This window comes from Bidens hawaiensis, unplaced genomic scaffold, assembly GCF_021521415.1.
Source record: "Bidens hawaiensis isolate Kalapana, Puna unplaced genomic scaffold, B.hawaiensis_p1.1 tig00045483_1, whole genome shotgun sequence".
Classification (NCBI taxonomy): domain Eukaryota; kingdom Viridiplantae; phylum Streptophyta; class Magnoliopsida; order Asterales; family Asteraceae; genus Bidens; species Bidens hawaiensis.
Window position 1 is genome coordinate 8,011 of NW_027498100.1, and position 12,193 is coordinate 20,203.

The 12,193-nt window shown below is 35.2% G+C and overlaps 1 pseudogene across 1 annotated transcript; it reads right to left on the reverse strand.

Annotated features, from left to right (window-relative positions):
- Positions 1–210: 210 nt before the first annotated feature.
- LOC143595711 (nucleotide pyrophosphatase/phosphodiesterase-like) lies at positions 211–4,301 on the reverse strand (annotated as a pseudogene). Its single transcript, XR_013146572.1, has 11 exons — positions 3,850–4,301; positions 3,089–3,180; positions 2,934–3,003; positions 2,723–2,845; positions 2,553–2,645; positions 2,346–2,475; positions 2,132–2,213; positions 1,908–2,040; positions 1,619–1,824; positions 631–1,066; positions 211–542 (listed from the first exon to the last, which is right to left on the reverse strand). The product of XR_013146572.1 is annotated as a nucleotide pyrophosphatase/phosphodiesterase-like (transcript).
- Positions 4,302–12,193: the final 7,892 nt, after the last annotated feature.

The window sequence follows — 12,193 nt, forward strand, 5'->3', positions numbered from 1 at the left end:
CATAATTATTGATAATCGTAGTTCGAATCAGAAGTATGAAATACCCCTTGTGTCGGAACTATCTTTAATAATTGTTTGTTCTAAGTTAGTTATTTTAGTAGTTTATTCTACAGATTTTCGGTAGCAATACTTCAACACACATGGATTTAAACACACGCTTAATATGCCGAAATTATATTACAGAGGATATATATATATGTGTGTGTGACTGCTGCTGAAAATCTAACCATAATTTACTAAGCTGCCAAAGTGGTGGCTTCACAACCATCGTGCACACATGCCAATACATCTCTATAGTCCCTTGAGATTGTGAAGCTATCGTAAACCTTTCCATCAGAACTCTTCTTGTACTCGAACAAGAGTGAAGAGTGATTAAACGCAGTTAGTTTCACAAATCCGCAATCGTGATCTTTATACATGCTCCAAAATGTATTAATCGTAGTGTAGTCTGACAAATGGCTCCCTCTGCCCCCAACCACAACATCAATCGTTTCATTCACAATACCGGAATAATGAGATATTTCTGAGTTCACACATTGATTCTATCATAAGAAAGATAAATAATAAAGTTAATTAACATTCTTGGTTTAAAGTTAAGAGAAGGAAAAACTAATATATCTATAAATATACCTGATATATTGGACATGTTCGTTCGTAGTTATGGACATGTCCGAAAAATGCAATGTCCACTTTATATTTTTGCCATAGTTTTTGTAAGTGGGCTCGTCCCATCGGCTCTTCAAAGGCACCCTCGTTGGCTAGATATTCGTTTGAAGAATATCCAAGAACACGGTGAGCAGAAAATATCAGCCACGGTCGTTTGTTTCTATCCACCGATGCCAAACATTTCTCTATCCATGCATATTGTTCTGAACCCTCTCGCCAGTCGTGCTCTGAATCCGCTATACAGAAGTGAAACATTCCGTAATCCGTTGAGTACCAAAATTTAGCTCGGTTATCTGCAGGAACATAGTACATTGTCTCCGCTGGCACACCACACTCCCCACCCGAATCAGCAGTGTTATAGAAGGACCCCGAGTTTGGAAAATCGCGTTCATGATTGCCACTGCAAGATCAAGAATAAGTTGTTCACAAACACACACACACACATACATACATACATACATACATACATACATACATATAGAGCAAGGTTATAATAAGAAGTAGATTTTTCCTAAAAAGTGTAGAAAGTGTGTTTTCATCATTAATTCTAATAAAACACACCGCACAATAAACACACTTTCCATATCCACCATCAGATCAGCATATTTAACGCACCAGATTACTTCTTACAGTTCTTAGACATACTCCACTTCTTATTTTAACCCCACCCCATATATATACATATATATATATGTGTGTGTGTGTGTGTGTGTGTGTGTTGGGTTTGGATCAAATACAAATTAAATTAACGTGTTAAGTGTGAGAATCAAGTAGTGTAATTATATATACAATAATTACACTATGATGTAATTACATAATTCCAGTACTTGTTTAACCCGTTACACTACTTGATTCTCACAGTTAGCAAGTTGATTTAATTTGTATGTTAATTTTCTCCCATATATATTAATTATACATTTTAATATTAAGAGATGCAACCATATATACAAACCTTGCAATCATATATGGCTTTACGGATGTAATTGGTTCAACTTGTGCTGTGAATTGGTCCCATTGTGATACAAATCCATTTGCATATGGCAAATCTCCTATATGGAAAACTATATCATAGTTATCGAGGTCGTTGATTAACTGGTCTGTAGTAATCAGGGATCCAGGCTGATAATTCGCATACTCATTTGATCCATCGCGTTCGGCCTAAATACATGATTTCATACAAGAATTATGTGAGTCATATAAAAGATAACATGTTTTTTTAACACAATATTAGCGAGTGCTACCTTTCCCATATCTCCAAATACTATAACACGTTGTAGCGAGTCTTGTCCGGGATATGGGGATGATTTGAATGAATATGTTTTACTCCAAACAGTTGATCCATTTTTAAGCATATGACCTATTCTATATTCATATCTGGAAAAAAAAATTCATTAAATAATATGAATATGAATAAAAACAAAATAAAAAATAAAAGAAATTGTAATCACAAAGGTCACACACTTACATGGTGTTGGGCCACAAATCCTTTAAGAAACTAGCGTGGATAAAACCAGGATCACGCCATCCAACGGTACGGGCAGGGGCGCCTATCGGGCAATTATAACACATTACATAGGTTCATTTTAATATTTTATCACTTATGTTGTATTGTTAAACAATTGGGAAAATTATCAAAATAGACACGCATGCTCATTGGAGTTAAAGATAAGACGCCATACCACACATGCTGCCACGTTTAAAGGTTAATGTTCCTGCGGGAGAAAGCTTTTTGATTTGGTCCTTCCAACCCCATTCAACAAGCGGAGTGGCCTCATCGATGTTGTAGCCACTAGTCCATGTTACCGTCATCTACATAATCGCACAACATAACACATATTAATGTAAAACATAAGTTAAAAAGTTACGGACAATTAAAAAAAGGGTACCTTATCCCAAGCCTTTCCATGAGCAAGCCGCGGGTATAGAGGGGCCTTGGGATTCGCACATGATATCGGGTCTGATATAGCCACGAGTTTTGGCTGTAATTCCATGAACAAAATCAGTCCCATAGATAATTATAAATATTTATCTTAAATTTACAAAATAACAAATTTACATTTTCTAATCCGCCCGTAAACAACGCGAACGAGAAATCAGCACGTTGGTTAATAACCTGAAAGCTCAACGCTGACTTTCCAGTGTTAGCATAATCAGCAGTAGAGTGGTTTGCAAATTTGTACTGTTACAAAACATATTCAATGTTAAATATAAAACAATATATAATTATTTTGCCTTCAATATTTATGGTAGTAATATTATTATTATACCTTTATAGGGGCTGTGCATATGTATGGAGCTTCAGGCTTCTTACCGCCCTCAGAGTAACAATCTGATGCACTGTAAAATTGTTTAGTTTTTTTTATTAAGAAAAAAACCAATGAATAATATGCAAGTATTTTAACAAGGATAAAAGATTTGTTACTTGAAGTTTGCTGGTGAAAAAACTCCAACCCAATCATCATTAGTTGGTTCAGGGTACTCAAAGTTCACATTGACCCATTCAGTATCCTCACCCTATCATCATCATTCATATTAATTACCATATCAAATAATCTCATACCGTTTAAACGACCATCCGGATAGAGGTTGAACAACCATTTTAATTTTTAACCCAAAAAATAATAATAAAGTTTCACCATTTTTGGTCAAAACGGCCGTCCAGATGTTATCTAGATGACCGTTCTCAAGAACGAATTGATATAGCTCATCAAAATGTAAACGCACACGCACACGATGAGTTTGGACTGAATAACTCTCAGTCTTATTAACCAAAAAAAATGACTACAAAAATTTATAACAAACTTATATACCATATTCACAATTCTAATATGATTAGGTTATACAGACCATAACTCGGTATAACTAGAGATATGTTCAAACTCCTAAATAAATAATAAATAAAACCCGCATGTTTGTCTACTAATATAATGATCTATTATTAATTAAATACAACTAATTTAATTTATCTCAAATTGATTTAAGCTAATTAACCTAATTCCATAACTTGAGATTACGTCCAACACGTTCTAACGCATATTTTCCAAAGTCTAATTTCTTTTGTCAAAATGGTTGTGTGAATATTCTGTGGACGGTCATTTGATGATGTGAGATCAGATAGTCGACGGTGGTTTAGCTATAACATGACTCACAAACAAATTTAGCTCATAAACGCAGTTTGTTTACCTTGGTTCCTAGAAGGGAAGGGGTAGCATGAATGGAAGCTGATTCATGGAGAGCAATAAATAACAGCTTTATGAATAGCGATTTTCGCAAGTGGTTGTTCACCGATGGGAGCGTGGGGTTGGTGCTCCAAACCATCGCTTACAAGACGAGAGTAAAACGAACCGTGACCGCTAACGGTATAAACAAAAGGAGCCGTGACCAAAAACAAGAAAAATGAAAGAGACTTCATAGTACTTATTTTATTAAATACCTTGCATGTTTCAAAAGAGAAGACTGTCTAGGCTTTTTATAGGACTAAAAGAGGTGGGGTTATAAAATTATAACGTTGTTGATTTCCATCACGTGGTTTATACGAAATACAAACATGGGATTGCCTAACATGGGGTTGTCTTGAGTTTGGACAACAAAGTGGACGGAGTAGGGATGACAGTGAAATCCGAACCCGATAGAAAAACCCAAAACCTGACATAATTGAAACGGGTAATACCTGACCTATTAAGGTTTGGGATTAGTTTTGAAAATTTTTGTGGGTTTGGGATTTGCCATATACCCGGTTACCCGCCCGATAACATCGAACCATTTACGCGGTATACCCGACATAACTTTTTTATATATTTATATATAGTATATTCTAATTTATAATTATATTATCAGTCAACTATAGTTAGCTCAATTTTTGTACTTGTTTGCTTAGTTGCAGCTCAATCTTTTTTTACCTGTTTGTAGGTAGTAACCAATAGCAATTCATTTAGTTTACTAATAAGCATCCTCCACATGTGTTTAATAAATGGTAATTCATTTAGTTTACTAATTTTAGTCTACATTTTAATCCATTTATTTACTATTCTAATATTATATGGATAAAAGAATAAATGGATTTTTGTAGCCTTGGATGGAATTTATGGGTATGGAGATGAAATATTTTCAAAACCCGATAGGAAACCCGAAATCCAATGGTATCCTAAAACCCGCAGAATAATTACCCGATTAAAACCCGACGGGTTTGGGACGAGCTTTAATAATCGGGTATGCGTTTGGGAATGCCTCAACCCGTCCCATTGTCATCCCTAAGACGAAGTGGTCACCCCGAAATCCGGGGTGTCTTGGCCTCGCCAGCCCGGGTAATTCATGGCTGGCCCTAAAGGAGGGTTGGGTGGTCGACAGGCCCAGACCCGACACTCCGCTAGCCCGAATTTTTTTTTATAAAAAAATTATATATTTTTTATGATAAATAATTTGTATATTTAATGTTTAAAATCAATTACACAAGCAATCCTTGGTCTAGTAGCAAGGTGGTATGACTCAAACCAAAAGGTTGTGAGTTTGAGTCTCACTTGAGTCAAACATGTTTCAAGTTTATATTATACAAAAAGTTTTTTAGATAACTCAAATCATAACCAAGTAAGTCCATTTTATAATCAAATTGTTTAAACCAATACAAATATACACTTTTACTTAAGGCCTAATTTTTTTCGCCTTCGGCCCAAATTTTTTTACCAATTCTCGGAGACGGCCATGCCGGGTATATATGCCGCTTCTCCCGGTCCCCCCTCTCTCTCTAAATTAATGGTTGAAAGATGGATTATGATGATACATTACCATTCCCAGGATTAAAAGATGATTAAAGGCAAAATTACGTAGCACTGATGTGGAAAAAGAACTTTGGGATAGTTAAGGGAGAAAGAACTTTGGGATAGTTAGGGGTGGGATAAACCACTCCCACCACCATGATTACCAATTTTTTTGGGACAAAAGACAAATTTAAACATAACTAGTGGGCTCACTCATCGTGATGCGGCGGAGTGAGGTTGCCTACTATGTGTTTATTAATTGGTGACTGATGCAAACATGTCAGGTGCAGTCCATTTTTTTTGCTAATATGTTACATAGATATACGTTTTGAGCTGTACATTCTAGTAATATTATCCAGGACATTTTGAAACCCAAATTGCCCTATACAAACACAAACCTAATATTCACCTAATTACGGTTTCACAAATTTATAGTGAATGCGAAGTACAAAAGAGTAGCATAAAACTGTCACAACCACAAAAGAAGACACATCATTAACGAAAGCACAACTCAAGAATGACAAAGCAGCCTAAGCTAACTACATGAAGAAAAATTATCAAGTATCCAAAGCAAAAAAATACATGGCAACATGCAAAACATCTAATTTCAGTGACACACTGAATGTCAACAAACAAAACATCCAAAGCATTTCGTTTTATTTCTTTGTTGTCGTTTTGATGTTGGTTTCACTTATACGGTTTTAGTTTGGTTGTGTATGCTGTGTATTATGTTCGATTTTATCATATTACAACATGCATTTGCATTTGTCTCTGTGCTAGCATTGCCTAATGTTAGGGTTCATATAAACGTTCACCATTTGTTTGTTAGTTGTCCTCAATCTTTGGTGTAATTTGTGTATTAATGGTTTGATGTTGACATGCACATGGTTGTAGTAACTGATGCGTTACCAAAGTTATGAATTAACATCTGTAACACCCCGATTTTAAACGAAATATGTCCGGGTGTAACATACATATCATTCATAAGCTCGTAACATTATTAATAGTGATAATACATTTATTTTATTCCTTAATTTCGCAAGTACACAAATAGTTTGATAATGAGACAAACAACATTACATCTAAATAAAACAAATATTATACATTGAAATAATCATAAGGTATAACTAGTTTTCTTATCCTGACACTTTATCGTATTAACATGCAGCACGTCTAAAATAATATATTTTGTCAACAACACATGTTGATGAGTTGTCATAAGTTTTTGCGTATATAAATAAAATGCACGATTCAATGATCGTCATGCAATAAATATTCAAGCATACTGTAAATGAAATCAAATAGTGTCATCATCTCGTTCATTTTGCCGAAGTCGTAGAAGTTGGGGAAACGAGAACCACCTTATGTAAACAACATAAGTCGTAACATTAGACGGCGCGGGTACGTCCCGTAAAATCCTCCCACTATGTGTATGCGTTTGCGTAACTTCCACTATAAAAACAGTAAACACGTTGCACATAATTCACGTATAATCATAAACAAGACGCGAGAATAATATTAACACGAATGATATGTGTGAATCGGTTTGTAAACAATTTCCTAACTAACGAGATAAAAATTTTGTGACTTGCTACACCCCAAAAATATTAAAAACGCTAAAAAGGGGTTATGAAAAACCCACTTGTTTAGTAAGCAAGGCGAGAGCGAAAAATGCCTTTAAGCGACACCGACAAAGTTAAGTTCAACGAACAGCCCTAGATAAATAAATAGCTAGGCTTAAAAAGAAGTTGCGTAAAGAAAATAATTTGGCGAGGAAGTTCGGTTTATTACAAAACAATTTATAAAGAAAACGTATTTTGGGTATATTAAAAAAGGTTTTTGGTTATTTGATTTGTTAATTTATTTTAGTCTAAGAAAAATAAATGAGCTATAATAATAATAATTAGATAATTTAGGTGAGTCCGGTTTGTTTCAACCGAACAATTAATTAAGAAAACCAGTCTAATGAGTGGTTCGTTTTTTGTCGGACACGATCCCGGTTTTTGAGTCGGGTTTGTGCCTAATATTATTTGAAAAAGAAGAAGTAGTACTATATTTTTTTTTGTTCTTGATTACTATTTTGTAAAAATAAAAGTTGACTTTTAAACAAAAAAATCATAAACCGGGCATAAGCGAGCCGATTACGAAGAATGATACGTCTCCATGAATGTCGCTTGTGTTGTCATCATGAAAACAATCATTATGCGTAAGGAAAAAATCTAAACATTACCCGGGTATTGAATCACAAAAAAAAACAATAATTCTTGAACAGTTGACTTTTGTAAGTCAAACTTGAGACTTGAGAAATTGACAAGCTTGGATGATTTTGAGTGTAAATTAGGGATGATATCGGTACCATACTTGTACACGTACCGTCGAAAGTACCAGTACCTGAAATCAGTAAATCTAAATCTGGGTATGGGTACGGTACTCGCTATCGTACCACTTTGTTCTTTTTATATAAAATCTCCACTAAACTTGGTATCGGCACCGTACATTATCGACAAACAATTATCTATAATACCACAACCAAAACCGTAATAACACAACCAAAAACATAATACTAAAACTAGAAATGAAATAAACCATAATATAAAATTCATTCATAGACTAATAAGAGAGAAAGGTAATACATGTTATTTAATGATATACACAATTACACATACATGAAGTAAAAATATATGAACACACATACAAATATAGATCGAGAATAAACTAATTAAAATGATATATATTACGATTGAAAAATCTCGTTTGAAAGTTAAGCCATGAGTATTGGAAACCTAATAAAAACCCCCAACATATTCTAAACAATTACTAGTACCCGTAATACCCGTACATGTACCCGAAAGTACTCATACCTTAAATCAGTAAATTTGGTATCCGTACACGTACCCAATAGACATGTATGGGTACAGGTACATGCACACGTACATGTACAAAACAAGTACGAGTATTCGGAAAAAAAATCTCATCCCTAGTGTAAATTGGTTGTGTATAGAAATTGTAGAGAATGAGTGAGCTTTATATAGGTTCAAAATCGTTAATTTCAAGGTCAAAGTGAGTTAATTTGTTGACTAGTCAACAGTCTAGCATAAGACTTGAAATCATGGATTTTAACCGATCAATTAAATATCTTTGACTCAATTGATAAAAGAAATATGATATAATACTTAGGACTAAATTTGTAACATCATAGATAATAAAACAACATTATAAACATAAACAACATCATGAACATAAATACAAAACAATTCACCATTTTATTAATAAATGAAAATCCAAAATATGTCGAAATATAAAATAAGTCAGGTTTTCAGTTTATAAAAACAACGAATGTCACAATATCAAAGTGGCAACACAAAGTCATATAAAGAGAAAACATGTAAAATCAATCAATCAAGCCCTGTAAATCCCACCGCATAGCACGTTATCGGTAGGGTCAGGGGAGGGTGAGATGTAGGCAAGTCTTTCCTCTATCCGTGAGTATAGAGAGGCTGCTTCCAGAGAGACCCCCGGCTCATAAAGCTACATACAGGTAAACAGAGTAAACATACATCCTACAAGCAAAGACACTTAGCAATACATATAATAGTAAACTACCAAAATAGCAAAGGATATGTAACCAATAAGATTAGGGCATAAGAATCAAAAGACAACATCAAACAAAAAACATACATAAACAATAAGGAGTCAAGCTAGCCAAATTAGACCCTAAATACAAAGCTAAGTTAACTAGTTACCTTCCCCTCGAAAGTCGCTAACCTTAATCCTACGTCTCCACGAATCTCTATACTGGACCATGTCCTCAGAGAGGTGCAACTCTGTCAAGTTAAATCATGTTTAATTCTCTCATCCGAAGTCAATTTAGGCCTGTCTCTACCCTCTTTCCTTCCACAATCAAGGTTTACACTACTCTAACTGGCGCTGTTGTTGGTCTCCTCTTCACATGCCCAAACCATCCCAATCTCCCTTCCTTTATTTTCTCTGAAATGCTAACTATTCCTAACCTTTCCCTAAAGACCTCATTTCTAATCCTATCTAATCTAGTGTGTCCGCACATCCACCTCAGCATCCTCATCTCTGCTACCTCCATCTTGCGCGCCTGTGTCTTCTTGATGGCCCAACAGTCTGTTCCATACAACATTGCAGGTCTAACCGCGACTCTATAAAATTTCCCCTTTAATTTAGATGGGAACCGCTTGTCGCATAAAACCCTAGTGGCTGCTTTCCACCTACACCAGCCAGCTTGTATGCGGTGGGTTATGTCACTGTCTATCTCTCCATTGCTTTGGACAAACGATCCTAAATATTTAAACTTCGTTATCTGCGGAACCACCTGGTCCTCAATAGTGATATGGGTGTCCTCGCTATCGCCAATACCACTGAAGTCACAACAAAGGTACTCTGTCTTAGAGCGACTAATTCTTAAACCTTTATCCTCTAAAGCTACACGCCACTCCTCTAGCCTTTCGTTCAAGCTTTGTTTAGTCTCGGCCACTAACATAATATCATCTGCAAAGAGCATGCACCATGGGGCAGGCTCCTGAATCGACTTGGACAGCTCATCCATGACTACCGTGAAAAGAAACGGGCTTAACGCCGATTCTTGGTGGAGTCCCATCTCCACCGAGAAAAAATTTGTATCTCCTACCGGCGCACGAACACTAGCTGTATTTCTGTCATACATATCTTTAATTAAGTCTATATACTTTCCAGGCACCCCTCTACCTTCTAAACTATCCCAGATTAGTCTACGTGGCACACTGTCATATGATTTTTCAGGGTCGATGAATATCATATGTAGGTCCCTCTTTTTCTCCCTATACTTCTCCATTAATCTTCTCAGTATGTGTATCGCTTCCGTTGTTGACCATCCTGGCATGAAACCAAATTGGTTAACCATAACCTGCGTTTCTCTCCTAATTCGTGTCTCAATTACTCTCTCCCATAATTTCATAGTATGAGCTAACAACTTAATTCCTCTGTAATTTCCACAATACTGTGCGTCTCCTTTGTTCTTGTATAGGGGCACTACTATACTACTCCCTCCACTAGTCTGGCATTTTTCCATTCTTGAAAATAAGGTTGAATAGAGTAGTGAGCCATTGAACTCCATCTTCCCCTAAACACTTCCAAGCCTCAATCGGTATGTTGTCTAGACCAACCGCCTTAGCCCTTCCCATCTTCCTAAGTGCTATCCTCACCTCTCCCTGTGTAATACCTCTACAGTAGAATTAAGAAAACATGTAAAAATGAAAATTAATTTTGGATTAAGAATAGAATAAAATTAAAATCAGCCTACCATTCTGACTTTTAAACATCACACATTCACACCATTTTTGACTATATACATAATCCAATTATAAATTTTTTTACTTTCTATGATTTTAAGTTCTTAACTGCAAATGCTATCTTTTTCGAGCTCGTAAAAAGCCAAACAACCAACAAACATAACCTCTATATCACTAATCAAAGGAAAAAAAACAAAGTGATGTTTGGGTATAAATCATGTGTATATATGTGTTATTTCATGTATTTTAATAGTTTATATATAGCGAACACGATTACTTTAAGTTCTTTTATGATCACTGGTGTTCGGATTAAACGATCTAATTCAGAGCCATCTAGATGAAGGTAAGTGAGTATCTAGAACATGGAAGTATAGGGAAGCATATATGGATAGTTAAGAAGGATTCGGGAAAGGTTTGAATGAGAAACTCGAAGCCAAAGCGAAAGCTGAACAAGATAGGTTAACAGAAAAGTGAGTTTCAAGTAAACGGGCATATCTCGGGCTAGAAAAGTGTTACGGACCCATAATATATGAATTTTGGGTTTCTCGATGACACGACTCGGAATCTGTGGTTATCGAATTTTTCTCTATGCGAAAACGTGGAAGTAAATCCTTCGCACTAAGCAAAGGATCTAAAAAAGGGGGAAAATCCCTAGGTGATATTATAATCATTTTTCAGCCCCTATTCGGGAGATCTTCTCTCCTAGAAGCCATAGAGGATCTAGAGGGAGATTTTGCATCATCTCGGAGCTCCCAGTTCGTCAAATCAGTGTAAGGCACCGGTTCCGGTGTCCTAATTTAGCGTTGGATTTACTTATAAATACAGTTATAAATATCAGAGTGAATTAAAACTGTTTACGGATTCCGGGATGATCAATGAACACGAAAGTTTTTTAAAATGGTTTTATAAATCTGGTCAAGTATTAAGATGGTTTAATACTTTAATGTATTTAAATCTCATAGTTATACTTGAATGGTAAATTATCTTTTGTAAATGGATTAAATCTGATATGCGGTGAATATAAACTCTGACACTTGATTTTAAATTGAAAAAACTAAAACCCAAATTACGCTCTAAAACATAATATTGATTCTGGGTGTCACATTCTATATTTAATAAAAATAAATTATTTTATCTACGACATTTTATTTTACTGAGTAACAAATAAGCCGCATTGTTGTTACTGCAAGTCACAACTTTAAACTTTATTCTGAAAGTGCAAATCTATACATTAACAACTCTACAAACAACTTGTAGCGAAAAAAAATTTAAAAACGTGTGTGCTTATTCGACAAACTTTCAGCAACAATTCTTTGATGCACACGAGTTAAAACACGTTGAAACTTTTTTTTAAGTAGAAGTTGTGTGCGTGTTGCAGAGATTTTTTAACCCTTTACTAAGTTGCCAAAGTGATAGCTTCACAACCATCATGTACACATGCCAATACATCTCTATAGTCCCTTGAGATTATGAAGTTAT